At 34.8% G+C, this 27,373-nt stretch overlaps 1 protein-coding gene across 1 annotated transcript in view; it reads left to right on the top strand.

Moving 5' to 3' along the window:
- The first annotated feature begins 3,276 nt into the window (after positions 1-3,276).
- Positions 3,277-27,373, top strand: part of LOC114943515 (uncharacterized) — a 137,227-nt gene continuing 113,130 nt past the window's right edge. The window contains exons 1-3 of the mRNA XM_085489169.1: positions 3,277-3,478; positions 21,327-21,496; positions 21,798-21,845. The gene's annotated coding sequence lies outside the window, so the exon portion shown is untranslated. The remainder of the gene's footprint in view (positions 3,479-21,326; positions 21,497-21,797; positions 21,846-27,373) is intronic.

The following is a 27,373-nucleotide window of genomic DNA, read 5'->3' as shown; positions in this document are numbered from 1 at the left end:
TGTATTTTTAACATTTAACTTTGTATTTTAATATTTAACTTTTATATATTGATAAAGACTGTAGTGCAGTCGAAACGTTTACAATTTATATCGATTCTGTAACGGAATGTTAATTTAATTATTTAACTATTAATAAAAATTTTTACACCTTATTTATTTGCTCGTTCAGTTGGCCTACTATATATGATTTGTTTAATTTTGTTAATTTATACGAGCCTTTCATTAATTAATTCTAACGAAATATGTTACGCTAAAAATAAGAGCATATAAAATTAGATCGTCGTTAAGAGAAAAACAAAATCTCTCAAATCTATCGAGAAGTTCATGGGAAGAAAGTGCATCCTCTGCATCCTCTCTCGGATATCCTGCCCGCATCATACTTCTTTTGCGCGGCGTTTTGTCGCGCGACAAGCCTCGTCGGAATTTATTATCCGGCACTCTGAATTATTTGCATGTGCTCCGTAATCCCGCATTGTGTAATCCCTTAAGTCACCGAAGCCCGTTGCACAGCCGCTGTCCGAGGCCGGCGCGATCGGACAACAACGGCGCGGCCAGACGTCGGACTTTTCGCGCTTAGCACAGATAGGACGCGAGCGATCGCGCGGAATTTATATTCCAGCAGCTGCCGTGGCTTGTGTGCGGAAGCTTTCGTCGCTCGAAATTTCATCACGGACGCACCTGTCGCGCCGACTCGACTCGGGACGAATTAAATGAAACGGTTTGGATTGTCTTTTTTCGACGTTCAACGCGAAGAGGCGCATTAACGCGATCAAAAATACATTTTAAAAAATATATTTAAAAAAACATACATTTGTGTCTTAGATTTGTTTTCCTAAAATGATTATAGAAATTAAAAATGCGTGTTGTAAAAATGATGACACGCATTCAATAGACCAGATAATTTTTTTCGAATAATATGCGTTTTATCGAAATTTTTTTTCCAATGGACCAAATTGAGTTGGAATTGAATTTTTAACGCCTAAAGGGTGGACATATTTTAAATCATGTTTTTGTTTTTTATGGCTGATAAGCAAAAGTAGTAGTAAATTAATAAAAATAAATAAAAAGAGAGTAGACGAGGATATTTTTATCATGTAAAAAATATTGCTTTGGGAAATATAATTGTTCGCGATATCCCGTAGCTTTATCGTTCAATTCAATTTTTCAATTCTTGTGTGTTAGCGAATTTGTATGCTTGCACTTGCGATTTCGTCGCAAATCTAACGTACATATTTCACTGCTAGCAAATTAAATGAAACGGATCAGTTGATTTTCCAATATTCCGCACTGAAGCGATTTACCACAGATAGAAAATATAAAACGCGCGTATTCCTCATCAATCGACGTTTTCTGTTTTACTGCGAGAATTCTATTGTTATACATTTCTCTCTTACTATATGACACAAACCCCAAATGTGTAGATGCCACGGACGTGTTATTGTTATAATGTACGCGCACAATGTCAGATCACTTGAATATTATTGATTTTCTCTCATAACTTAATTTATTGTTTTGCATTTTATGTTATATAAAATTTTAAAATTTTATTAAGATTTGAAGAGCTTTTAAACCAACAATTTAAAATTATATTATGGCTATATATATGTATGTATATATTTGTGTGTGTATATATAAAATAATCAATATATGGTGAAAATACAAAATGAATAAGAAATATAAATATTAAAAAAATATCGAGAGATATTAAATTCTATCGTTAATATTGTATATAATTTACGTATAGTGCAGTCGTGAAATATCTGCTTTGATAACTAGCTGTCATCTCTGTTGTTCTTACAAGTTTTTGCGAAAGTTATTTAATGAATGATTAAGTTGAATAATAGCGTATTATATATTGAATTGAAAACCAAGCATTGTGTGACAGTTAATTCTGTGTGTACGTGTGTGGTACAATGAAATATTTAATATATATTACAAAATAAATTTATACGGTCTATTTTGTTCTCTTAACTTAAAATTAATTATTAAGAAATTAATTACTATTATCAATAATTGATATATATATATTTTTGTTACTTCAACTTGGTTGTGCAATTTAAATTATTGTGCGTTCTGAATCCAAAAATGATTAACATATTCCATTTATCATTGAAATACAATCGATGAGAAATTCGAAAACATAAAGCGCGATAATAATTAAATATTTAAAGTTTAAAAGAATATTTAAAGGATGATAATTATCGCCCATAAATATCGTAATAATGTAAAGCATTTTGTGAGATATATTAATTTGAAGTTTTGTAGCGATTTGACGAATTGAAGCGATAGAAAACGGAAATCATAAATTACTATATTATTACAATATTTACGAACAATAATTATTTTTTCCGAATTCAGTTATATTTTGCCTTGCTTCGAATATTTCGTCTATTAAAGCATACTATGCTCGCTTTTGAAAACGCGAAGTACTGAAGTATTATAAAAACAAGATCGAATGATTTAAATAATGAAAAGTTATATATTAATCTTTTATGATTTGAATATCGCTAAGTAATTGACAATTCAAGAAATAAAGTATTTCGTATCCATTTATTTTATATTATATCAAATATTTTATAGAGAGAAAGGGAGAGAAAGTGAATCAATTATTCGGAGTTTGTTTTCGTGGCATATATAGAGCGCTATTGTTTGAATTCCACAGCTTCATCGTCATTCGCTCGGCGAGATTCGATTAAGCAGGCAGCATTGAGAATTTCTCCATGTGTTGTCGTATTATTTCTTGTCATACGATCACAAAAAATATTACGTGATTATATTTCTCAACAATTGAGTTTATCAACTTATCCGATTAATTAATCATATTGCGATTGACGATTCGCGCGATTCGTACATTTCGAAAAAGAATCAAAAGATATATCGCGAGAAAAAATTATCATTTTATTGTTTTATTATCAATGCAATTTAAAAAAAAATATTTATGTACAAACGTTCAGCAAGATATACCATAATACAAGCATTATAATATATCTTACTGAATGTATATACCTAATTGTCATTTGTTGTATTTTACAAGATTTTATTTGAATAGAATCTATCGAATAATTGGCAAATTGTATTTATTATTATCCGCAAATATTTTTCTTTAAATTATATTTAATATATTTTCCATTCATATTTATATTATAATGCTAGATAATAATTATCCTAAAATGATTATTTTAATAAATAAAATCATTTTAATAAATACTATTTTTTTAAATTTTTACAGATGATGTCATCGTGGCGAGTAATGTGTGAATTGTGCGTAATTAATATCGGGAGTGTCGTAATTAATATCGGGAATGTGTATACAGTGCCGCGTGATTATTATATTTTACTGATTAGTTCGCGTGCGATCGTAATTAACCGTGTTTTTGCGAGTGTGATGTAAATGCCAGGAAGGAATAGCAAAAGACAAACAAAAGAGGTGGAGGAGAAACTGCAAGGAGGCAACAAGCGATGATGGAGCAATCGTGTGGTGAGTACTTTACATATTTAATTTATTACTTATTGTTAGTATTTACGAATTTTTCGCTTATCTCCGCAGTGATGATTTATTTCATATTATTTTATAATATAATATGGATATAAAATAATATATATTCTACATTTTGAAACAGTTTTAAAATATTTACAATATATTATTATGTTTGTATAAAGAGAAAGAGAACAATGTATAAACATTTTTAATAATGTATTTAAGTGATTTATTTAGATTGCTTATGTGATGTAACAAAATTAAATTTTTATTTATCACGTTTGATAAAAGTTTATCTACAAAACAAATGAAAAATTTAATTTAATGCACAATAATTTTTAAAAAAATTTTTAATTAAACTTTTATTTAAATTAAATTTACATTTGTATTTAAATGTACATTGTGTCCAACTGTTGCACGAACTAATGTTTGAATGTAGATATTATTTTAATCTCAAGATGACAAATTAGAAAAATAAAAAAATTTAATTACAATTTGCTAGAGAAATCAGATAGAAATTCATCAAAAAAATTCATTAAAATCCGAAACTTTTATTATGCGTACATATATGTACTCGTATGTATCATACACGATAAACAGTTATTAATCACTGCGTGTTATATGCTAAAACTACAATTATTATAGCATGCTTTAAGATTTTTTATGATATAGAAAAAATGATGATTTGCCAAGAGTAACTCGTGTCTTTCGAAATATTTGCGTATACATGCGTGTATATAAAATAATTAAAACTTTTTAATAATTCTTCCTATACTTCTATCTTGTATAAAAATACTGCGGCACTTTCTAAAATCTTCCGCGATAGAGAATAATTTGTAAGAATCAGAATCTGGAAAAGCTTGAGAGATTTAACCCAAAATGTTCGCGCGCGCTTAAATGTATATTTAAATATTTATGATTACCCTCTTACATTTCGTGCAAAAATATTTGCTGAAAAATTTTGCATTTATCAAAAAAGAATTTAATTGAAAATATGTATTTACGTCTATGTATTATTTCTCTCGATTATATATGTAGTTAAATTTCCGCAAACTTATTTAAAACAAATTTCACAAATTTTTGCTCCGAAAAACTTTAAACGAGATATATTTCAAGTAGTTTTGAGTTTTTATCTCTCGCCCTGAGAGAGTTTAGATTTTTGAAATACGGTATTGTAATGAAGCTTCTTAGAAAATATGTAGCTGCATGAACGAGAGAGGGACTTCGACGACGTGTCGTATATGCTACACGAACCGGACGTCACGACTTATTGTTAGTACCACAACAATAACGTCAGCGACAAACTTGGTACGATTGGTCCCGATGGTAAAAGTCGGCCAGCTCTGCAAACTTTATACTTAGACGCGGTGAGCAGCTCTCAAGTACCAGCGCACAGGATTCACTGGGTCCTTTTGTGGCGTTTTCTCTCCCTCCGCCGCGGCGTTCTTTTATTATGTAAATCTATGTCGTCGGTGGAGCACGGAACGTTCGCGGAACATATAAAGGGTTTTAATATTAAGCGCCCCAGCGCGCGAGAGAGCGCAGACCAGCGACAGGACCCACCGTTTCTCGCTCGCGAATCCTTGGTCGTATCCTTCCTGGAGAAGGATGAGCAGGATGGGGAACCACCGGTGTGGTCCACGGTACGAGATATCCCGGGATCTCGTTGGTATGCCACCCTTCCCCTTCCCCAGCATCTTGCACGCCGAACATGACGAGACTTCGTAGTAGAAACGCTCGACGATATACAGGATTCATACCGATCGCTTTCGCTCGGGTCCTTCGCGACGCGAGTTTCTCTCTTTTACCATCGCGACTATCCCCTCGCGACCTGTTTCTTCTCTCTTTCTCTCTCTCTCTATCTCTCCTGTTCCTCTTTTCTACGTTTGCGCGCGCGCGTTTTTCATTCGTGAGATGCAAGATGCAGTTATATCTCGAGAAGAGACGCATACACCTAAGTTATGTTTGTCACGCGAAGAAATATCGGTTATTGATTTTTTCATTTCGACAGAACCGTATATTGAGATAGAGCCTTATCTTGGAACTATATTTATATATGTTTGAGACATTATCAGTAATAATCATTGCATTTTTCAATCAAAGATTTTAGGAACGCGTTAATTTTATGGCTCTTATTTTTTTCAATTCATTGACCGAACTATAAAAATCTTCTTTTAATTAAAAAATCCTTTCACTCTGAATTTGTAACGTTTAATCACGCCCAGGAAATCTCATATTGGATTACTTCAACCGATCTGTCAATCTTTCTATTAGATTCTTTCTGTTAGAATTTTCAGGAAAAAATTCAAAGACTTTTACATTTGTAACAATTTTCGAAATGAAACGTATAAAATCCTTATTTCATTCGTGCGTGACGAACATAAATTTTCTTGTGGCAAAGAATACAATTTCTGACTTTGGCAATTTTTATCGTCGATAAAATTATTATAGCTTTTATGGTAATTCTAATTTACCCCCCGTTGCACCAGAAGTACTTACATCACAAAAGTTGAATCTTCCACAAAAAATGTTTTCGAAGAACCGCTTTCCCATTATGATAATGATTCCTTTTATATTATGTCCTTCGCGAAGAGCTAAAATCGTCAAAGAAGCGTTTTTTTATCCAAGATAATATACATCCATCCGAGTCTCTCCCATAGGAGAGCTGAGCAAATCGAGGATAGTAGTGATTTTTTTCGTTGCAGGACTAATTCTCCGACTCTCGGCATTTCGCAAGTCGATATATACGTTTCGCGCGAAAAAGAGAGCTCATAAATTCCTCTTCCCAGTTAATCCCCACAACTCTTGATGTGTTTGTCGGGTCTGTAGCCCGACACCCGGGCATCATCGGCATTACTCACCCGCCATTTCCGCGCAGTGTAACTTCGTTATTGTTGTCCGTAGGAAGCGCGACCGTTAGAATCCGCGCGCGTTTTCTCTCGCGCGTGCATCGAAAAATATATCGCGCGTCCGCGATATCGAAGGCACCATGATCACAAATCACGGACCATTTTCATGCTAATGCGCGATGAAATTGGCAACCGGCCATTTTAGGGGAATGAAAGAGGGAGGGTCACTTCGTCCTTCGTCGTTTTCTTATATCCGCGCATTGAACATACATATTCCATTGTCTTCTTTTTCTCTTTACGAACGATTGCAACTTCGCGCCTTATCTGTCAATTGCGAAAATCGAAATCACGGTCTTATTTACAGGTCAGGACACTTCTATATCGACTACATGCTGTCAAGCGTATCTAATAAAATGTAACTAATATGGCTGCCAACTCAAGCCGATTTATTCAATGTGCGCCAGCATAATTTTTTTTATTTTGACAGTTTTTTGACAGTTTGTTAGATCTTGTGCACAATTGAAAAAATGTTACAAATAAAGACGGTTAAAAAACCGTCAGAATAAATAATAAATATTAAGAATAGTTTTTATTAAATTATTTACAAATTCACTTCATTTTAATGAGTGTCCTGACCTGTGTATAAGACCGTGGTCGAAACCGTAAACATTTTTTTCTTTGTTCGCGCGAAGATAGACTTTCCAGTTTTTATATTTTTAGAGATCTTTCGCGCGTCATCTTTTCTATCTCACGTGGTTTTTGATAAAGGTTCTATTCTTTCGAAGCTGATGCTGTTGTTCTTCCTTTATGAAATTTTCGGAAAAACTTTTCGCGAAACATTCTTCAACTTTTTTGCCAAATTTACCTATCGTTATAATCAAATATCCGCGATGTTATTATCGTCATGAATACGTCCTATGCATTTATTCAATAATATTTCATCGAGATGAGCCATCGAGCCGAATTTATCGAGTTTGTTTCGACCATCCGCGGAAAAGACGCTGAGTCGATAAGCAATTTAGCGAAAGCCATAGAAAAGTTGAAGCTTCACTTATAGTAGTTGGCTGCGCGCACGCGTTTCTCTGAAAGACGCGGGATAACATGGAGGGGATGAAGGAGCAAAAGGGAGAGATAGAGTGAGAGAGAGAGAGAGAGAGAGAGAGAGAGAGCTTTAGCTTTGTATGGACCAAATTGATTAGGAGCCTCGACATTTACGGCCGACCGACCGCGAGACGTATATAAGAAGTTTGAACGACTCGATCTTCGACGGGAAGAAGGTGAAGCGCCAACGGGATACAACGCGAACGAAACGCGAGAGGGTTGGGGTTCTATTTCGCTTTAGCATCGTCGCCCGATCGCGCCGTTCTTCCCCACTATAAGCATATTTCCCCCGAGTTTCGAGATATCGCTGAACTTCTTACCCCCCACGGATTCAAAGGGGATTGAGCAGTAATGCAAACGGCCCACCGGCGGCAGTTCCCTCGAAATTGTTTGCCCGGCTGTACGTAGGTTGCGGCTTATGTTTGCCTTTAGCCCGTGAAACTTTTTCACGGACGCTTTCCTTTCTTTTTCATGTCGGGGCGAACAACGGAGCCAGGGTGCATCGCGCTCGGCTTAACCCTGTCTTGCTGACGGGAAAATTCAAGCGTGGATGAGTCGAACGTCATTAAATTGTTTATTGGTCTCTCGGACTTTTTTGTGTCTATATAAATTCATCTTCTTTATTTTTATTGAAAATTCTATAGGCGAGAAAGATGATAAAACAATTGTGGCGTTTACTTATACGTGTACATATATAAAATATATATTGGAAATATTTTTCTCTACATTTTTTCATTGCATAATAATTTAATTTAAAAAGTATCACATTTGTGTCTAAAATTGATTAAATGGCTATAAAAAAATAATGCTGTCAAAGTAATTGTATTAAAGATCGAATTTAAATCGAACTGTATATTTATGTACAAGTTGCAATATATAGAAGCGTATGTACATACGTGACAAATATGATCGCAAAAGAAGAATCAATTGCTTTTTTTCATCATAAAGATGTTATTGTTCGATCCGTATCGGCAATATTACTGTTCCATGCGTTATAAATGCACGTGCGATCGATGTTTCGCAGTGTGCAAATATTTGATCACCAAACGATATGGTTTCTGACGAAAATATGTTGTCGAGCACATCGTCGGATACATTATTGCATAATTCTTAATCGGTGACGTCATCGCAACTCGTGATATATCCAAAACATATTCGATTTTTTTGCATTGCGCGCGCAATTCTTACATATTATACATGCTGATATTTTGATAAGCGACAGTTGTCGATTTGCATATTTTCTATACGATCGAGTACTTTGCAGCAAAACGTTGCAGAAATCGTGTAGCGAATTCTGCTTTATATTCTATATTCGCAGTTTTACATTATACATATATGAATAGCAATAATAATAGAATAGTATTATCAATAGTTTTTCTTATTTTTCCATTTTTTATTTCTTTTATTTATTATTTTAAAGGTTTATCATTACTTAATCTTCGAGATCGCAGTAATGCAATTTTTGCAAGACAATTTTGTATCGACCAAAATTTAATTATATTGATTAAAGTTTAAAACATTATTTTTACTGTGCTCCATTTAATTTGCGTATCAATAATATAATAAATAATACGTGTCTGCAAGAAAGTAATGTAATTTCAAAGCTATATTTGTTCGAAATTTTTGACAGACGCACGTCGTCAAAATTCAATTGGGAATGCATGTATGGGTTGTATGCGTCGCGATATGCCGTTTATAGTCATATCCCCGTAGCCATGGATCATTTGAACGTACTATAACGACTACGGGATTAATTTATGACGGTGATATATTGGCGGACTATTTGCACAAACCCGATAAAATGAGTGCTGGGATCAATTTCTACTGTCGGGTATGCCTTGTGACGAATATTTTGAATCTATCAATCGAGTTAATTAACTACGACTAACTAAAGGAAAATACGAAAAAGGAGAAATGACGAATGACAATTAATAGGTAACGCCCTGGCTAATTAAATATTTGACATTGACGCGCAGCCAAATATTTATGGCATCGGGAAAAAGAAAGAGGAGGAGAGAAAGGTATGAGAAAGTTTTGATGGTGATTGAATGTGAGAGCGCTGAAGGAACATTTTAATTGCAGTAACGTCGAGTTTCAGAATTATTGTATCTGACGTTTAAAATAATGTTGAGAGTTACAATGCGGTTTCGTTCGCGTATCATAATTCATGACAAAGTAACATGTTGCTTTGTAAAATTTGCCCTATTTAGTTTAATAACACATGTGCGGCATGTAAATTGCATCTGTTTAGCATAATATGACATGCGTCATGTTTCATATTTATGATAGAATTACCCTATCGCGCGGCGAGATGTAAACGCGTTGCATTTAATCAAGTGCAACCTTACGTTTAATCAATATAACAATCTTGGCGTATAATTTTAGATTAAATATATGCTTGTACATAGAGGGAATGTATTCTCGACTAAATACATGTCCGTAAACATGAATGCGGATATATACATATCGCTCTCGAGCCGGCACATTCAAGTTAAGATGGGGAATCCACTGTTAAAAATGTTTCAGTGCCCCTCGGAGGGTACGTAATCCCCAGGATAAATTTGCATACTTTTCTTGTGATCCGGATTTCAAAACAATTTTGTATGTTCTTTTGCAATTCTCCAACAACGGTTCGTAAAGCGTCCTTGTCGTTTAAACTTTTTACTACCGACATTTGGATAATACATCGATACGCAATGTTCTCGGAAGGGAAAAATCTGTGCTTCTTTTTTATAGCTTTCTCCTAAAATCTTTAAACACACACACATATTGGAACTTTTATTCAACCTATTTGATAATATTATATACCATAAATTTGATTCATTAATATAATTTATCTGCCAATAATTTGTACAATATTTATATTTCAACATAATAGATTTGTTATAGTTAAAATATATTTCTTTTGTTCTAAGTATATTTTTTACGCTATCTTGACAAATAATAATATTTTATCAACCTGTGATATAAACTCCTTTTTGTAATTCCAACAAATACTTCTACGAATTAGTCGCTTCACAAAAGTCTATCTTGACAATCTCAACATAAACTCAAGAATGAAGAAACGCGGATAATAGAAGGATCTTATTTTCTTCAATATCAGACATGTGATACTTAGCACCCGACTTTTTAAAAATTAATTATGTTTCTCTTATAAGTATTAAAAAATGAGATAGATGTACATTACATTAATTAATTTTTATCTGATAACACATATCTGATAAAACATATACATTTCTCTTCTCTTCTTTTTACCTTTAATTACTATCATAAATTAAGTCGCGTGAGAAATTTGTTACAAAATATTTTCCATATTTTATTATTTGCAATAACAAATTAATAAATTACAGATAAATTTACAGATCGTTACGTGAAAATATGACGTGATGTGCACTCAATCTCTCTCTTTCTGTTTTCTACTAATTTGTCTCTAATCAATTTACTTGCATAGAAATCTTCACTTTGTATAATTATGTACAATGGAACGATATAACGTTATCAGCATATTATCAATTAAATCATCAATTTAAAAATAAACAATATTCCTTTTTTACTATCGTCACTATAATATGCGTACGTGACAAAAATAGAATACTAATATAATCTCATTTTGCAATAACAAATAAATTCAATTTTGTATTTAAATATATAAGCAAGTTTAAAGTAAATTCTTTGTTGATCACAATTGTTTCTCTGTAGCGATTTATCGGATTAATTTCTCGTTATTCCACAAGTTGATTATCCAATTATTCGCCGATACGCGGGTATTCTCTTTTTGGTGAAGAAGTTATCAAAGCGGAATATATTGGAAGAGCACACGCTTGGACCGTAATCAAGTTCAGACAATCAGACACAATAAGTAAACTAGTTAGAGACTGATAGAAAAGGGAGTATCGTGGCTTTTTTTTTTAAAAATGCTCGTTTCTTTTATGCGAATGTGTTATCAATTGATTATGCGGAACAATTGTTTAATTGCTCGTCAATTGTTTCATAATTGACGACTCGACAAATTGGCTTCATGGTATAAACGATCGGTGATAAATTAATCGACGTATAGCCTCGATACGTGATCAATGTTTCGAAATAGTTCTTATAACATTACGACGGACACATTCATGTAATTCATATATACGATATATCGCTCACTGAGCGTTAAAATCTCGCATTTTCCTTTTTTAGAAAGATAAACAAATGCATTTCATTAATTTGCTCAATTTTGTTTTTCCCTTTTTTTCTCTTTATTGTCGGAAAAAAACACAAGAATTTACGCAAAGCACTCAGTAGTACGTGATACTGCTCTGATATTCTGATTCTGTTCAAAGAATGACAATATGGCATAATTTATTCATTTGCAAAACGTCATTTGACGTACTTTTTCATCTGGTGCGCTTTACCCGTTATTTCATTAAAAAAATACGTTTGAATACATAAAAGTGCACACAGTTATAACATCACAAGTACTACATTCAGACTCTTCTAATTGTTTTTTTTTTCTTAACCCCGACGTCATTATGCGCAAAACAACATATAAGAGCGAAAAGAGAGAAAGAGAGAGAGAGAGAGAAAGAGTGAAAAAACCGGCAACACATTTATTATGTAGGACGTTCGTTATTATACTCACAAAAATACACACGAGCGTACATTTGCTTTATTAGATAAGTAAAACTACGGTCTCTGAAAGTCGCGAATTTAAGAATGTTTTTCGTTTCTTGCTGCTTTGAACAGTGTATTACAAAATACAGGAAAACAAGGTGCAGTTTCTTGATTGTTTTTTCAACGATTTATATTTGTTAAAAATAAAACGTAATATAAAAAATTAATGCGGCACATAATATCAAAGATACATTTGTGAATATATAATATATATCGTCACACAATTTTCCTTAATATTCAATCTCTCAAATAAAAATAGAAAATTCTTATTCTCAATCAGCTCGTTTCCGACCGGTGCTCTCATCAATTTCTGCCTTTTTCATCGCCTTCGTTAACGTCGATATTTCATACTTTGCTCGACTATATTAAATTAATTACTCTCGTTATGAAGCGTCCAAGTGTATCGTCGACCGCGAATTAACAATCTCGATAATTATATCGAGATCGTGATTGTTGAGATTATATCGTGTCCTGCACGCTGAGGCAAAGAATAGGCGAAACGCAGGCTCGAGTCCACTCGCAGTCCCAGTATGTATAAGAAAAGAAATAAGTCGTTGAGTAAGAGAGAAGAGTGGCTGTGCACACTGCGCCGTCGAAGCTCGCTTAAAAAACGATTGTGATATAAAGTATAAAAAAAAGGTTGGATAAAGCCTCTGTGGCGAAAGCTGGGGACTCTAACAAGGATTTACTACTGATTTGCTTATAAATAAATTCATAGACAATTTCGTATCTATTTGGTTTAGTTTCATCCAGAATTTATAGGAATCAATTTCATTTCAGAACGTCACATTGCTACATTGTATTGCGGAAAAAGGATGGTGCACATGTGCAAGTTTTAATCGAAATGTTAAATTTTTTGAAGGATGACGATTTTCTTTTAACATTTCCACCTGCAACATATGGACGAGTTCATCGAATTTAAACGATTTATCAATTTTATAAAACTGGGATAACAATGTTTATGTATCATTTCAAGGAAAAACAGCTTTACATTCAGCATAGTTAGGAATAATTTTTTCGCTCCTCAAATGGTAATCCAAATGCGCCGTTTCTCTCTCGACGGCGGACGTGAACAAATGAAAAGAAGTGCAGATCCAAAGTTCTCCCTGCGGTTAGAATTTTCCGAGGGTGACGTGCATCGGGAGGGAGAGGGACCGAAAAAGGTTGAGCTTCGCGAGAGAAAGAGCGGCCGTAAAATCGAGCCCTGTGGGAGATGAGAAGACGAATGGTAGCGGGTCGGCAAGAAATTGTGTAAGAAGCGCGACCTTCCCTTCATCCTCTCGCTCCACGACGCGAGAACTCGGCAACCCTTCGATCGTTGTCTATTCGGGTGACATCGCAACGTCTACATCTCGCGAGAACAATCGGAATCGAGGAACGGGAGTAGAGATTGACGGGCTTTAAATGTCAACTACGGTATTCGGAAAAAGAGAAGATCTCTCTTTCTCTCTTCTCTCTTTTTTGTTGCGCTACACAACTCGTTCTTTCGTTCGTAAATCACTCGATGCAACGAATCTGCATCGATGTAGGCGTGTGATAAAAAGATTTTGCTTCGGCTGTGATTTTATTAAATGAGGAAAGAAATACGTGCAAAATGAATTTTGATGATACAAATTTAATCGTGTATTGTCCGTTCATTTAAATTATTGCACGAATGATCGATTAAACATGATAATACATTTATAAATGATATAAATATGATGTTTTTTAAATCGGCCAACAGAGCCAAAGCACGAAAAATTAATTATTCGGAACTGTATCTCTTGGTTTGAGATCACTAAGTTTCATATATAAATTAATCTCGAAACTTACATATGGAGAAATATATGTAAGTTTCGAGATTAATTTATATATGGAACTTAGTGATCTCAAACCAAGAGATACAATTCCGAATAATTAATTTTTCGTGCTTTGGCTCTGTTGGCCGATTTAAAAAAACATCATATTTATATTCTTAATATTGAGAGCCAATAAAAATATTTCTTTCTGATTTATAAATTATGATTCAATTTTTTTTTTTTTATATAATTTAAATATTGTGTTGCAATTTTTATAATTGTTATAGGTTGTTGTACGACTCGCAGATAGAAATCGATCACCAGTATATCAGCCTAAAATATATTCGTTTTTATAAAATGCGATATGCGTTCGCGATAAATTACGTGAATATAGCCAAGCAATTGATTTATTGCTCGACCTCAATTACTTGTATCGATATGATATTTTCTCGCAATGTTATGTTTTTTCAAACCAATCACGTTTTTCATATAAAATATCATTCAAACGCTTCAAACACTCTTATTCATATTTTTATCAAACAAATTCCATTTTTCACAAGCTGTAACATGAACCATGTCATATAATATCGCTATTCTACGTATAAAAGTAATCGGCTCTTTCCGGCACGTTAATCAGGACAACGTTTTAATCAAGAAATTATACCTTCTTCTATTATTTTAATACATTGCAGGAAGCTAAAGAACGTCTTTAAATCGATCGCGACTTGCACCCTCCGTCGTTGGAGGTTGCTATCCGAAGTGGAAAATTAAAAGTCACGTGCAACGCTGCATTTTCTTTCTTTTTTTTTTCATTTTAGCGCGCAACTAGTTGTACATTTCACTTCGATCTGTTTGCTGAACGACGTTTCTTTCCTTTTTGCTATTTCTCTAGCGAACACTCGGCTCCACCGATCGGTTTCGCCGATCCATCCACGAGGCCGGAACGTATTGTTCCTCGGGACGTAAAACGCGTTTCTCTCTTTTTCCCCGCAAGCTACCCGTTCGACCAGCAAATTAAAAACTGCGTATCGAGTGGATTTTTTTTTTAATTTTACGTTTTTAGTTTTAATACGAGCCATTTATCAGAACTGCGCCGTGTCTTTTGCGCGTTCTCCCTCCAGGAATTTTCGAATCCGCCGCAACAAGCATCGGCTAGAATTCGTTCGTATTCGTCGGGACGCATCGCGTCGTTAGTCAGATCGCATCCTACGTTAATCCGATGGTGTTCCCGCGGTGGCGTAAAGAATTAAAATCGCTTTACAACGTGTCGCAGACCATTAAGCCCGTACCGTTTAATTTAGTATTCGCGCGAGGCGAATAAAAGCGGCGAACGATCCCCGAAGAATCGCGATGAGTTTTTATCGCGAGGGTGGGTGGGATTATTTTAGCGAGTGGAGGAAGGGGATATATATGCTAACAGCGGGAACAAATAGCGCGCGGCTACAGCAACAAGTGCACAATAAGGTAATCGACTGTAGTAAGTAGAAATTACGGTCCATTACGCGCCCGCATCTCAAACGTTGCAAGAATTTTTAAGTTCGCTTCGTGTACTACTTGCTGCCTCGCCACGGGCGATCTAGCGTGTTTAGACCCGAGCAACACTGTAGCAGCCCGCAGGCAATTTCTCCGGGGTTATCGAGCGTACAAGATTGAATATTTCTAGCATTAACGTAAACAATACATCAATGATGCATCTATTTATTTATCGCTACGCTCAATCTTCGGGATATCGATACGACGCAAAATGTATTTCAGCGCGTTGCGCCTCCGCGTTCGAGATATATTTTCAACATCCCGGGATTTATTGTAAAGAGAGAGAGAGAGAGAGAGAGAGGGAGAAATTTTTTTTTTAAATCGATAATAAATATGAAAGGAATTATATATACAGATATTCGGAAGCTAAAAATTAGTCCGAAAATATATGCTACAAATTTATAACGTGAAGAGAATTAAGCGCGATATGCATAATTTAAATTAATTATTTCTCGTAATAAAGATATCGTTTTTCAATATTAAATTACTATGTTAAAAATTAGCTGCTTCTCCGACATTCATAAAATGTTGAAAACAGTTTCCTCGGGATAGAAAAGAGTTTAAACTCTGCAACGTTAAATTTTTAAATCCTCGTTCTTCTCTGTAAAATCATTTGATTTACGAAACCGCTGACTTTTTCCACCCGTGGAATTAAAACTGGCGCGTATTTAAACTTTTTTATTTTTATAAAACTTTTAATGCGTGAATCTCGCAAGCTCTTGGAACTCTTTTATCGCATTTTGCAATTGTCTGTCTAAGTGCTGCTCTCTATAAAAATCGATGGGATTTTTATAAGGATTTAAAAAAATTTACGAGGACGCGAGGACTACGTCTGTGTAATCATCGCGGAAAGCAATCGTCGTTCTTTGATTTTAAAAGTCCGTATCGGGTCCTTCGAAAAACGGCGTCGTTAACGGTGCCGTTCTTCTTGAAAGGGCCCGGACTACAATGGTCCACGTAACGAAGTACTTTCTTTTCTAAACAACTCTTTTACAACGAGTCAGGTGGCGCGAGTCCTGCGTGGGCTGCTTTTATCGTCGTAATAACCTCGCGAGATAAAGGCGCCATCCTTGAAGAGGCGTAAAAAGAAACGGACGTTCCGTGAGCTTAATGAGATGGCTCGAGGCTCGATGGTTCCCCTTTCATCGCGGTTGAGAATAAAATCGTAGAAATGGCACGTTGACTCCTTTTTCTGCTCCGGTCCACAGAATCTAGATAGATCGTCTGTCATGGCCGTTATTATATTCACCTAAAGCGAATCCTTATCGAATATTTAGATTTTATGTCTCTTTGCAGAAATCCTCGTAATACATCAAAATTGAATTAATTCAAAATAAAATTAAATAAATGATATAGCTAAAAATAGAGAAATAAAGAAAAAGAAAATTTCGATAAAGAGCAAGATACTTGAAATAATTAAGTCAATATCTGCTATATTATATGTATATCTCTATCTATAAAAAGGAATGAAAAATTCTACTTTCTTGCAATTTTATTTTACATGTTATTATACGTGTGTTCAAGTTTTTTGTCTCTTTAAAAATACGAAGAGTAAAGATGCTGCATTAATGTGGTTGCAATTTGCAACATGCTCCAATTGTTGTAGAAAGCAAACATGCCAGATATGATTGATTCTTCCGATCAAACTTTGCGTCGGTAGATCAATTTGGTTTTTTTCTGTTATACATGCTATCTAGACACACGTCTGTTTGCATCAATCAAACAATCATTATTCATTGAATGTTGCAATAAATAATACATTTGTTGAGAAAAGCGAATTGTTTGCACATAATCTTACAATCGAGCGTTCGCGAGTGTGAAAGAATATATTTTGGCTCATAAAGTTCCAGATTAATTATATATATATATACAATTTTTTATTCTGCATATATATAATTAATTTTGAAATTTATAAACTTAATTTTTTAATTATACGTATATATAAGTATATACATTAAAATAAATTTAATAACTATACACATATAAAAAATTTCAAAAAATGCATAAAATCTTCAGAAAATTTTTACTAGTTAAATATATAGTTACATATTTGAAATGTGATTTTCGAATACTTATAATATAAAAATGATCGAAATGTTGATGAAGATCACATCGCCTAGAATATTGGAAATTTACAGGAAGGAACGTAACTGTTCTAACGTGTCCTGATATCGTGCATTGGAATGAAATCTCATTGAATCTCGCCCATCGGATCAGCGAAGCACTTTAGCTGGGGCAATTATGCAGGGCCCAGAGGCGCTTCTATTTGGTGCAGCTGTATATCTCAATATTATCCGCTTTGCGATTATTAATTTCGCGTACAATGCCGAAACGATCTCACGAACGTTCGTGACCCCAAGTACGAGCTCTCGAACTGTAGAAACCGGAATTCGAGGTTGTTGGTCTTGGTCTTAATAGTGCCGCGGGGTAGTTTGCAGCCACCGAAGCGTCGATAACAGTCGGACCCTTCGTACTAAGATCTGCGTATCTGTGGGATACGACGAAACGCCACAATGATACGGCATGTCTCCGTTGTACCATGACGTTCTTGGTTAGATAAGAAGTCCTTGGAAATTCACGAAATTTATGGAAGAGTCCTGATCTCTCGACCGGTTCTTGTAACACCAATTAACATCTGCAATCACTATTGTGTTCCTTCGCAAAATTAAAAAGTCTATAAAGTTAAACGATATTTAAATGAAATATATTTTCTCGAAAGAACCAATGTTGTATTATACTTTGTAGCCTGTTGCGCGTCTACACGTACAGTCACATTGGTATTTACTTATACATAAAGTGAGAACCGATAATTTAATCGAGATGCACCGAGAGTTAAATCCACGGTCGATTGGTGTCGTCCTTAATCCCTCCGGAGACCGAACTTTCTACACGTTTTCTCATTACCGACAACGTCAACGTATTACTCTAGCGGGGCTATCCCTTCTGTAAGATATTTATTTGTAACTCACGCGCCCCTCTTGCTTCCTTCTCTTTCCCCGCACACGCTGAAGGCCATATCTTTCGAGAAAATTACTTGTCTCCCGCAGACTAAACGCCGTCGTTCAAGCGGCAAACTTTAACCGCATTATGAAATTCACTTAAAACTTTGAATGAGTTTCTCAATTGATACCTGAATGTCCGCGGAATTGATATAACGTTCGTCTTCACCCCTCCGTTCACCCCCGGGGGATAAATACCACCGATGGCCGTTATTGATCGACAACATAAAGTTCACTGTAGATTATTATCTCGCCGGCGCGCATCCATTTTTCCATTGTAGATTATAGATTCCCCGGGTCCGTGTTCAATTTTCTCGAACGGCCATCATAAATCTCGCTTGAAAATTGAAGTCTCTCTCCTTTCTCATCCGACTAGGGCCGAAAGGGGTATATATATGCGCAGATTTTCGCAGTCGGTTTTTTTTCGCCGCCCGTCAGCGATTCTTGGATGGCTCTTTTTTATTTTTTTTTGTCCGGTCAGCCATCGTTGGCTCTCTCTCTTCGCGCGCATAGTTCCCAGTCGAATAATTACTTTGCATGCCAAATCTCCATCGCGCGATCAACCCCTCTTCAATCCGCGTGACGGATAGCGCCGCGTAAATTAAAGCATCAAACGCATCAATCGTTCCACGCATCTTCGCGCAACGAGATCCCGAAGCGAAAATGCCGATATCGACTTGCTCGCGAAAGTGCAATTCACGTTGGAGCATTTTTCGGTTTCTCCTTCGTGGAAAAAAAACCCAGGGAAGTTGTTTCGCGGAATCTACACCGCTGCCACCGACAGAATTCAAGCGCCCTTCTTTTCCGTAGATTCCCGAAGAACCTCGAGGCGCACGAATAGCTTCGAAACTGTCGATTCAGGACGGCTTATCGAGGCAATTAAACTTTCCTCGCTGCAATGCGACGGGAAAAGCTTCGTGGAAATACATATGTGCACACGTATACATATATGCACATGCATACATGCATACATGCATATTGAACGATCAAAGAGAGATGTATGCAATTTATTCTTGTGGCACGTGAATTTCTCTTTGGAAATATTCAATAACAAATAATTTATATTGCGAATCCTCAAATAAGTTTTGTTGAATTAAGAAATATTAACAAAATTGTAATATTAATTTTAATCTAATTAATATTAATGTTAATTTACATATTAATCTTAATATTAATTAATATTCATTTTTAATTAATATGTACATGCTAATTAATATTAATACATATTTTGTGGTATTACCTTCATTATGATGGATTTCTTATCGCGCGCGACAGTAATAATTAAGAAATTATAAGCGATTAAGAAATGCTGCGATATTTTGAACGGGATATTGTAATATTAAATTAAATTCAATTAATATATTAATGTTAATTTACATCCATATAAATTAATTAATATTAATTAAGATTATTATTTGTTAAATTACCATTAATACACAATTTAATTAATATTAATACATATTTCGCGATTATAATTTCCATCGATGTGAACTGCGCGATTCTTATTGCGCGGGATAGCGCGGTAATAATTCAGAGCGATAGATATTGTCGGATCAGAGGAAACTGCATGGCGGAAACTCAGACTCGCGGACAACCGGGTCGTGTTGATTGCGAATCGATGATCGAACGTGCGTGTTGAATCAATTATAAGGCCGCGGCCACGGTGATTATTGGCCGGCCGGGCGCGGGTTCATATCGGATGCGAACGAAGCTGCATATGTCACACGTGCATCACGTCCACGTTCCCCGGATCCCGGCCGGTTACATCCTCTCGACCGTCACCCTCCACTCGACGGAGGTCAAGTCGTGTTTGACAGCGACACGTTTCGAGGGTCATTACACGCCGGACGTGCGTGTTAAGCAGTGCGCCTCGCTAGCCGCGCGAGACTCATTATCAAAATTCTGACGTATCAGTATCGGAATATCTGAATTCGTTAACCGCGCACATCGCTCGACTGCAGTCAAGACTTTGTGCGCCTATTTTTTTTAGCCATTAGACTTTAGATTAGTTCTCTCTCAGTAATAGGCTCATATGTAATTCATTTCGTAAATTTTATACAAATAAATATATGAAATTTTGATGGCGTTTATATGCAATCTACATATACATATTGCAGTATTTGTATTTACAATGTTATCGTGTAAATATGTGTAATAATTTAATAATGTGCAGAATAATTTATACCTTAAAGAGTGCACGCGTGCGCACACATACACACATAAACACGCAGATGCAATCTAAATTGCAATACTTTATTATAGATCCAAGTATTACAATACAATTACGTCGTAATCAATATTTTAGAAATATATAACTGAAATAATTTAACAGAAATAGTAAAATATTAAACTAAATAATTTGAACAATAAATCATTACAATTAATATATTAAAGAATATTTAAATTATGACATATATAATTGTAATATTGTTTGTATAGTATTATAAATGCATAGCTATCGTATAATATATTAATTCTTGTGTATTATAATAATAATGTTGTTATATTGTATTTATATTACAATTTTGTTTACTCCTTCTTCATGAGCAATAAAAATCGGAATATGATGTTTATATAATATACGATGGTTTATATTGTGTATTTCAATTAATTAATTTTAATAAAATAATACGCACATCAAATTAATTATTAATTATATCCGCACAGCAACAAGTCTTATTGTACATTATTCTAATCTATTTATATTTATCAATAATTTAATTTTTAGTTAACGTAAGACAAAGTGAAATGAGACCTAGTATTAATTTATATATATTTATAGCAGCAATAAAAAATCTTTATGTAAATTATTTCAGGATTGATTATCTATATATATATATAAATATATTAAAATATGTAATATTAAAATATTAATTCCTAATAAATTTTAGTATAGTGAAAAAAAAAATTATTAATTCTAAATACTTTTTTTCAGGCTATCTGTGCCGTTCAAATTATCGTGCGTAAAAATGCGGGAGTTCGTTTAAAGTATCGCACGTTACAAGGGGGAATGTCCTTAGAAGAATCGCGCGTACGAAATCCTGACAACCTGAGAGGAGGATGAGGCCTGGGAGAGGCATTCGGCACCGGTGAAGCAACCCGGAGGTGAATATTTTTTATTTGTTTATTAGAATTATTATCAATCATTTACGCGCATTAATTTGATTTGTTTACTTGAATGATTTAAATGAGCGAGAATCAGAAAATATTTTATATATTATATAATATTGTAAAAGTTTCTACTTAATAAGTATTTCAGCATTTAAAAAAAAATTAATCTACTAATTATCTGCTTATTATTATTATGTGTCTCGGATATAACATTTAATGCATAATGATAATTTTTTGAATATTAATTATTTTAAGCGCAATTACAATTTGGATCTTTTATTTATATATGTTACAGATCAACGCAGTTTCAACGTAGTTAACTTTGCTGTTTGTGCATCGACTGGTGAGTGAGACGCAACCTAATTTAACTCTCGATATTTTTGTGTTTGATATTTTAATGATATATAATGACATATTACTGATTTTCCTTCGATACGAATACGAATTATGCGTCGTTGCGTTGCGTCGCGATGAGGAAGAATCCTTCTGATGCATATTTAAAGATCCCTCTCTGGATTTATCCTGAATGTGTGAAGTAACGAGTAACTTCAATATTCATGAACTTTAGACATTTTAATCTACCTTGGACAAATCGAATAAATTTATGTCGAGAAACAAATAAGAAAGAAAAATCATAGAAATATCTTCGGAATCGCTATTGTAAAGAGAAAGCGCAATCAATAAAATATTTGCATACGAATAAACTGCATAAAATTGTGGGAATAGAAGAATATAATTCAATTGACGGGGAAACAAATTGCATTTTTTAAAACAATGTGTGTAATTAATAAATCCGTCCAAAGTTCATCAGTAATATTTGTTTTAGCAGTAATTAAGGAACAAATAACTCTATCTGAATAAATAGTGGTGTGAGAAAACCACTTAAAAATATTCTTTCAAAAAACATTTCTAAAATATTCTGACCGTGCAGTTTGGAATATAATTCTGAATGTATCTTCAGCAAAGCAGCCTCAGAAATTATTCAGTCAGCAAAATACTTTAAACTTGAAAATTTTATCGTTAAATTATCGCTATAGAAAATTTGCGGAAAATCTTTCTTACTGACATAAATATTTGATTTTTGTTTTGGTTTGTGTAAAGTTATCCTCACATTCATGAAATGATCGAAAAAACGAATCTAATAAAAGAAACGCCAAGAGGAGATAGGTAAATAGAGGATGATGGTGTCAGAGAGAGAGCAGGAATGCTGTACATGGCGATGAGAAAAATGGAATAAGAGTCATATATTCAAACGTGGTCGAAAGGAATGTCTTTTGTTGGTTCGCGGACGGTGCAGTTTCAACGACGGATTGACATACCATTTGAATAACGTTCAGTCTGTTTTCATCTTTTCCTTCGCGCCTTCCGTCTTAGCATACCTGGTGACTTGCTCTTTCGTGTGCTCGCATAATTCTCTTCTGACTTACCACATTTTTCTGAAGGCAGTCGTACGGAAAATATCTTACTGAAGCGAACCTATTGTCATCGCCATGTCCTCCGACCTTACTCGTAAATGAAGTGCAGTTATAGCAAAGTAATGGCTTAGTCGATATGTCGATTCTCTGCGAGAACATACTAATTGTCTTTACTATAACTTTCTGATGGATAGAAAACGTCAATTTTTGCCAATAAACGCGAGAAAAAAAAAGAGATTGGTAAATTCGATGGTAAAAAGTCACGTGTTTGTGTATTTTAATTTAATATTTTAAAATAAATATTATAGGTAAGTGATATAAATTAAATAATTTTTATTACATTTGTTCGTCATAATTCTATTGAAAATCAAAACTGACGTGTGACATAATTTTCAAGGGATGATTTTGTTAGACGTAAAATATATGAAAATTAAATGATTTAAGTATTATTATATCCTCGTGTTATCAATTAAGATATAACTTTCTCGCGTGTATTTTATGAAACATATAAAGTGCACAAAATATAAATATTTTTGAACGTATCGTTACGGCCGATTGTGACAACCATTCCATTTTCATGCCATTCGTAACAGTTATGTGATACACGCCGCTTCCAATTTTGATTTTGATTCATGTCTATATTAATATAGTGCAAAATAATACTACAAATAAACGTAAAAAGAAATATATGTGCAATTATATGAAACGCTCCTATATAAATATCCTCATAAAAACATATTTTTATAAATATAAACGATCTCGTGAAAATATTTCGATATATGCGCGCAATGTTTTATTGCACTCTAATTATTCGTCGCGTATAATTTTTCCGTAAATCGTCCATACCATTGCCGTAATCGCCGCATGTCAAATTTATTGATTGCACAGGCAATTTTCCAAACGAGAGGAGTGTAGAGCGTCGCCGTATCATAAAGCGCGACAGCTCGCTGAATGAACAAATGCATTTCGTGCTGTGACCCACTATCGCACTATGAAAATGTCGATTAAACACCTCTCGGATTGTCATCTCCTGCGTTTGCCGAAACGAATTTATGTTAGTTTATTATATAATGTCTTGTAAGTTAAGGTAAGGTACTTTTCTATTTTTTAACCACGCTCGATTATTTTTTTATTCACACGCTAAGATGTAGAAACTACGAAGGAATATCTACGTGCGGACATTACATTTGCGTTGAATCATCCGTATATATATATATATATATATATATATATATATATATATATATATATATATAAAACCTCACAGAACTCTTATCTAAGTAGGAAACGTTACATTCCTCTTCGCGCACTGCATTCACGCCACGAAAAGCGCATAAACCAACCGCCTACTCCTCCTTTTCACGAATGTTTCTTATCCAGACTTATCACTTTGTCACCACCCTTTCTATTTTGCAGCATTCAATTCGCATCCGCGAATTTGTCGCGCAGACATATACGCTTTATATTTAATCTTATCGATAAAATGAGAATTTTCTTGACATTTTTGTTCTCACCCTCTTTCTCAATTACGCGTAGGAGAATAAAAAAAATTACTTGGCTCTTTCTGACGAAAGAAATGTCAAATAAAAAATTAAAAGCATCCGCGATAGCCGAGAAATTTTACTGGGTGTCGTAAAACATGGAGATTTTGTACCGCCCTATAAAGTCGTTTACGCTGGCGGCCGCAGCCTGGGGGATGAATAATAATTCGTGATTAGTAATGTCCGTGGAACAGAGAAACTGCAAATGGCAGTGACGAGTTTGAAATCCTCATGCGTCCTGACACGAATGAGAATTTTTAATATGACCTGGAATTGAAAAGTAGCGTAACTTTTGAATAATGTAGCTTAGGTAGGAAAATCTCATGTCTTTATGCGTTCACATGTCAAGGAAATATAATTTATGCGTCCATCATTTGTAATTCTCAATTAAGACTTGCCTTGTCAAAAATATGCAAAAATTTTTTAAATTCATACTTTATAATATAAAAATGACATTAATTTTTTTCGGCAGCAAGTATTATATGTATATATAAAATAATTTAGTAATTTACAGTATTATTGTTAAATTATATATGAAATATTTCGATAGCAACAAACGTGATTATTTTATCAAATAATTTAATTAGCTTTAATAAATACATTTCGAAAAATTTTCAAAAAGTTTCAAAGTTTCAAAGCGAAATAAAAATGTATAAAACGTGATCGACAATTCCGATCGGGATATTAATTAATTAGATATAGAAACACATTACCAAAAGATTTTTATATCAGCTATCCAGAAAATTAATTATCTATTTTATATAAAGAACGAAGTCTTGATTTGTAATTTAATGAGAACGCAGAGGGTGCTTACACACAATTTGCATTATAAATATTAAATACTTAAAGATGAGTGATTATAAAGTACTTATCGTTGCTAAAACTATCTCTGCTATCAGGTTCCCGCAAAGTAAAGATAATCTATTAAATAGCGATTTACGGACATAATGCACACATTAATCGATAAAAACAGCCGCCTTTATCGGCGCAAACGACCGTTTTATTTTTCTTAAAACCATCTTAACCGCAACGACGACATCGCAACCCCCTGCCTCTTTAATCCCAATACACCCGTCGTCATCTCCCTCCTGGGAACGAAATCCGGACGCGTTGAAGCATACCTCGTTTATCGCCCGTGGAAACGAGATCTTCGCTTCCGCCAGGTCCCCCGAATTCTCTTGCTCGGCGAACGTAGCGAACGTTAATCTCCCCGTTAATGTCCGCAGCTCGTACGACAGTGCCCGCGGAAGGATCTTAATCGCGATTGTTAACTGGAGCGGTGCCGAATTTTCGCGTAGCCGCCCGACGTCGGTTAACGACGATGTCGAAAGAGGACGGCGGATATTCTCAGGGAGTCTTAACAAAAAGCTCCACCAACTGACTACTTCTGGTCGAAAGTTTCCGGAATGGCGCGTCGCGTCCATCCCTCGCATTATCCTCTTTCTTCTACTTCTTCCTCGTCACATGCTCTCTCTTTGTCGCCCTGGCCCGGTTTTAGAGCCCGCACATCAGCGAGATGAACGACGAGACGAAGTTCGCGGTAGTGGATGGCGACGAAGGGGTACATTGGCGAGCGAGGGATGTTATAGGGTGAGAAAACCGGGGGTTTGTTCCCTTTCGAAAAGAGTGCGCGCGCGAGCTAAAACGCAGAGACTTGGAAGAAGTAATAATGTGTAGTAACGACTCCGCCAGTCTCTCGGTTAACCTTTATGTCCGTGACTTATACCGCTCCTATTTTCTATCCAGAATCTCGCGTAAATTCCGTCCCGGGACTAGCTTTATCTCTGTCTCCCGCCCAGGAGCTTTTATTGTCCGCGAAACGGACGCGCGCATATAATGCTCGGATAGGATGTCTTGGACGTTGGTGAGAGACTGTGAGAGTAAAGGCGACGGGCATTTGCATGAAAGTTAAATAGTCGACTGACTCGAGTCTCGCTCGGGCTTCGAGGCTCAACGCTGACCGTTTTAAACAAACGGCAACGACGAATAACGAGGTAGTAACATTGCGTCTCAAGTTTAATGCACTTTTGTCGTGAAAGTTACATACGCGCTGCTCGGACACACGATATTACATTATATGTACATGTTACAAGTGCAACATAGAACACATTTTATGTATGAATAGCGCAAAAGCGTAAAATCTATATTTGGATGAAACGTACATCATTTATTCCCTTTTGGATTGATTTTATTTTAATTTTTATGGATTATACCTAAACGCATAGTTTCTATGTTATTAATAATATTTTTCGATTTTTCACGAAATAATTAATCAGGAATCTCGGACGCACAATATGTTACATTATACATATTACAAGCGCAACATAGAACATATTTTATATGAATAGTGCAAAATTTAGATTTGAATGAAACGCTTGTATAGTCATGTATCTTCTTGAATTTATTATTTTAATTTTTTATTTATGGATTATTTAATTAGCAAACAATATGCAGAATATATTATGCATGTCTTTTACATTGTTAACAATATTTTTCGATTTTTCGTGAAACAATTAGTTAGAGATCTCGCAGTTTTGACATAAATATATTTATATTTGCCATATATGCGAATCAATCTGCGAGAAATGAGACAACTTAGCTGAGAACGACGACAATTCGTCGTCAGTATTGTTGGATTGGCATCGAATTCTCGACGATCCGTCACGGTCAGGCGCATCTACGTATCATTCTTTTCAGTGTGTTTTCATCGAATAGGTATTGATTAATTTCCTGTACATAGACGGTTGTAAAAAAAAAAAAGAAAAAAATTCATGCCGGCATCGACATGGCGATACGAGACCATTGTGTCACTGAATCGAGAGTTCTTCAAGCGTGCATCATCGTTGTTTCTCTATTTCATACACGTACAAAGTCAGGAATATTATCGAGATGAAGATTAAAAAAAAGAGAAAAGA

The sequence above is a fragment of the Nylanderia fulva genome, unplaced genomic scaffold (genome assembly GCF_048542155.1).
Source record: "Nylanderia fulva isolate GAGA-0341 unplaced genomic scaffold, ASM4854215v1 Scaffold8, whole genome shotgun sequence".
NCBI lineage: Eukaryota > Metazoa > Arthropoda > Insecta > Hymenoptera > Formicidae > Nylanderia > Nylanderia fulva.
Note: the sequence above shows the minus strand (reverse complement) of the source record. Positions and strands in the feature narration are given on the sequence as shown.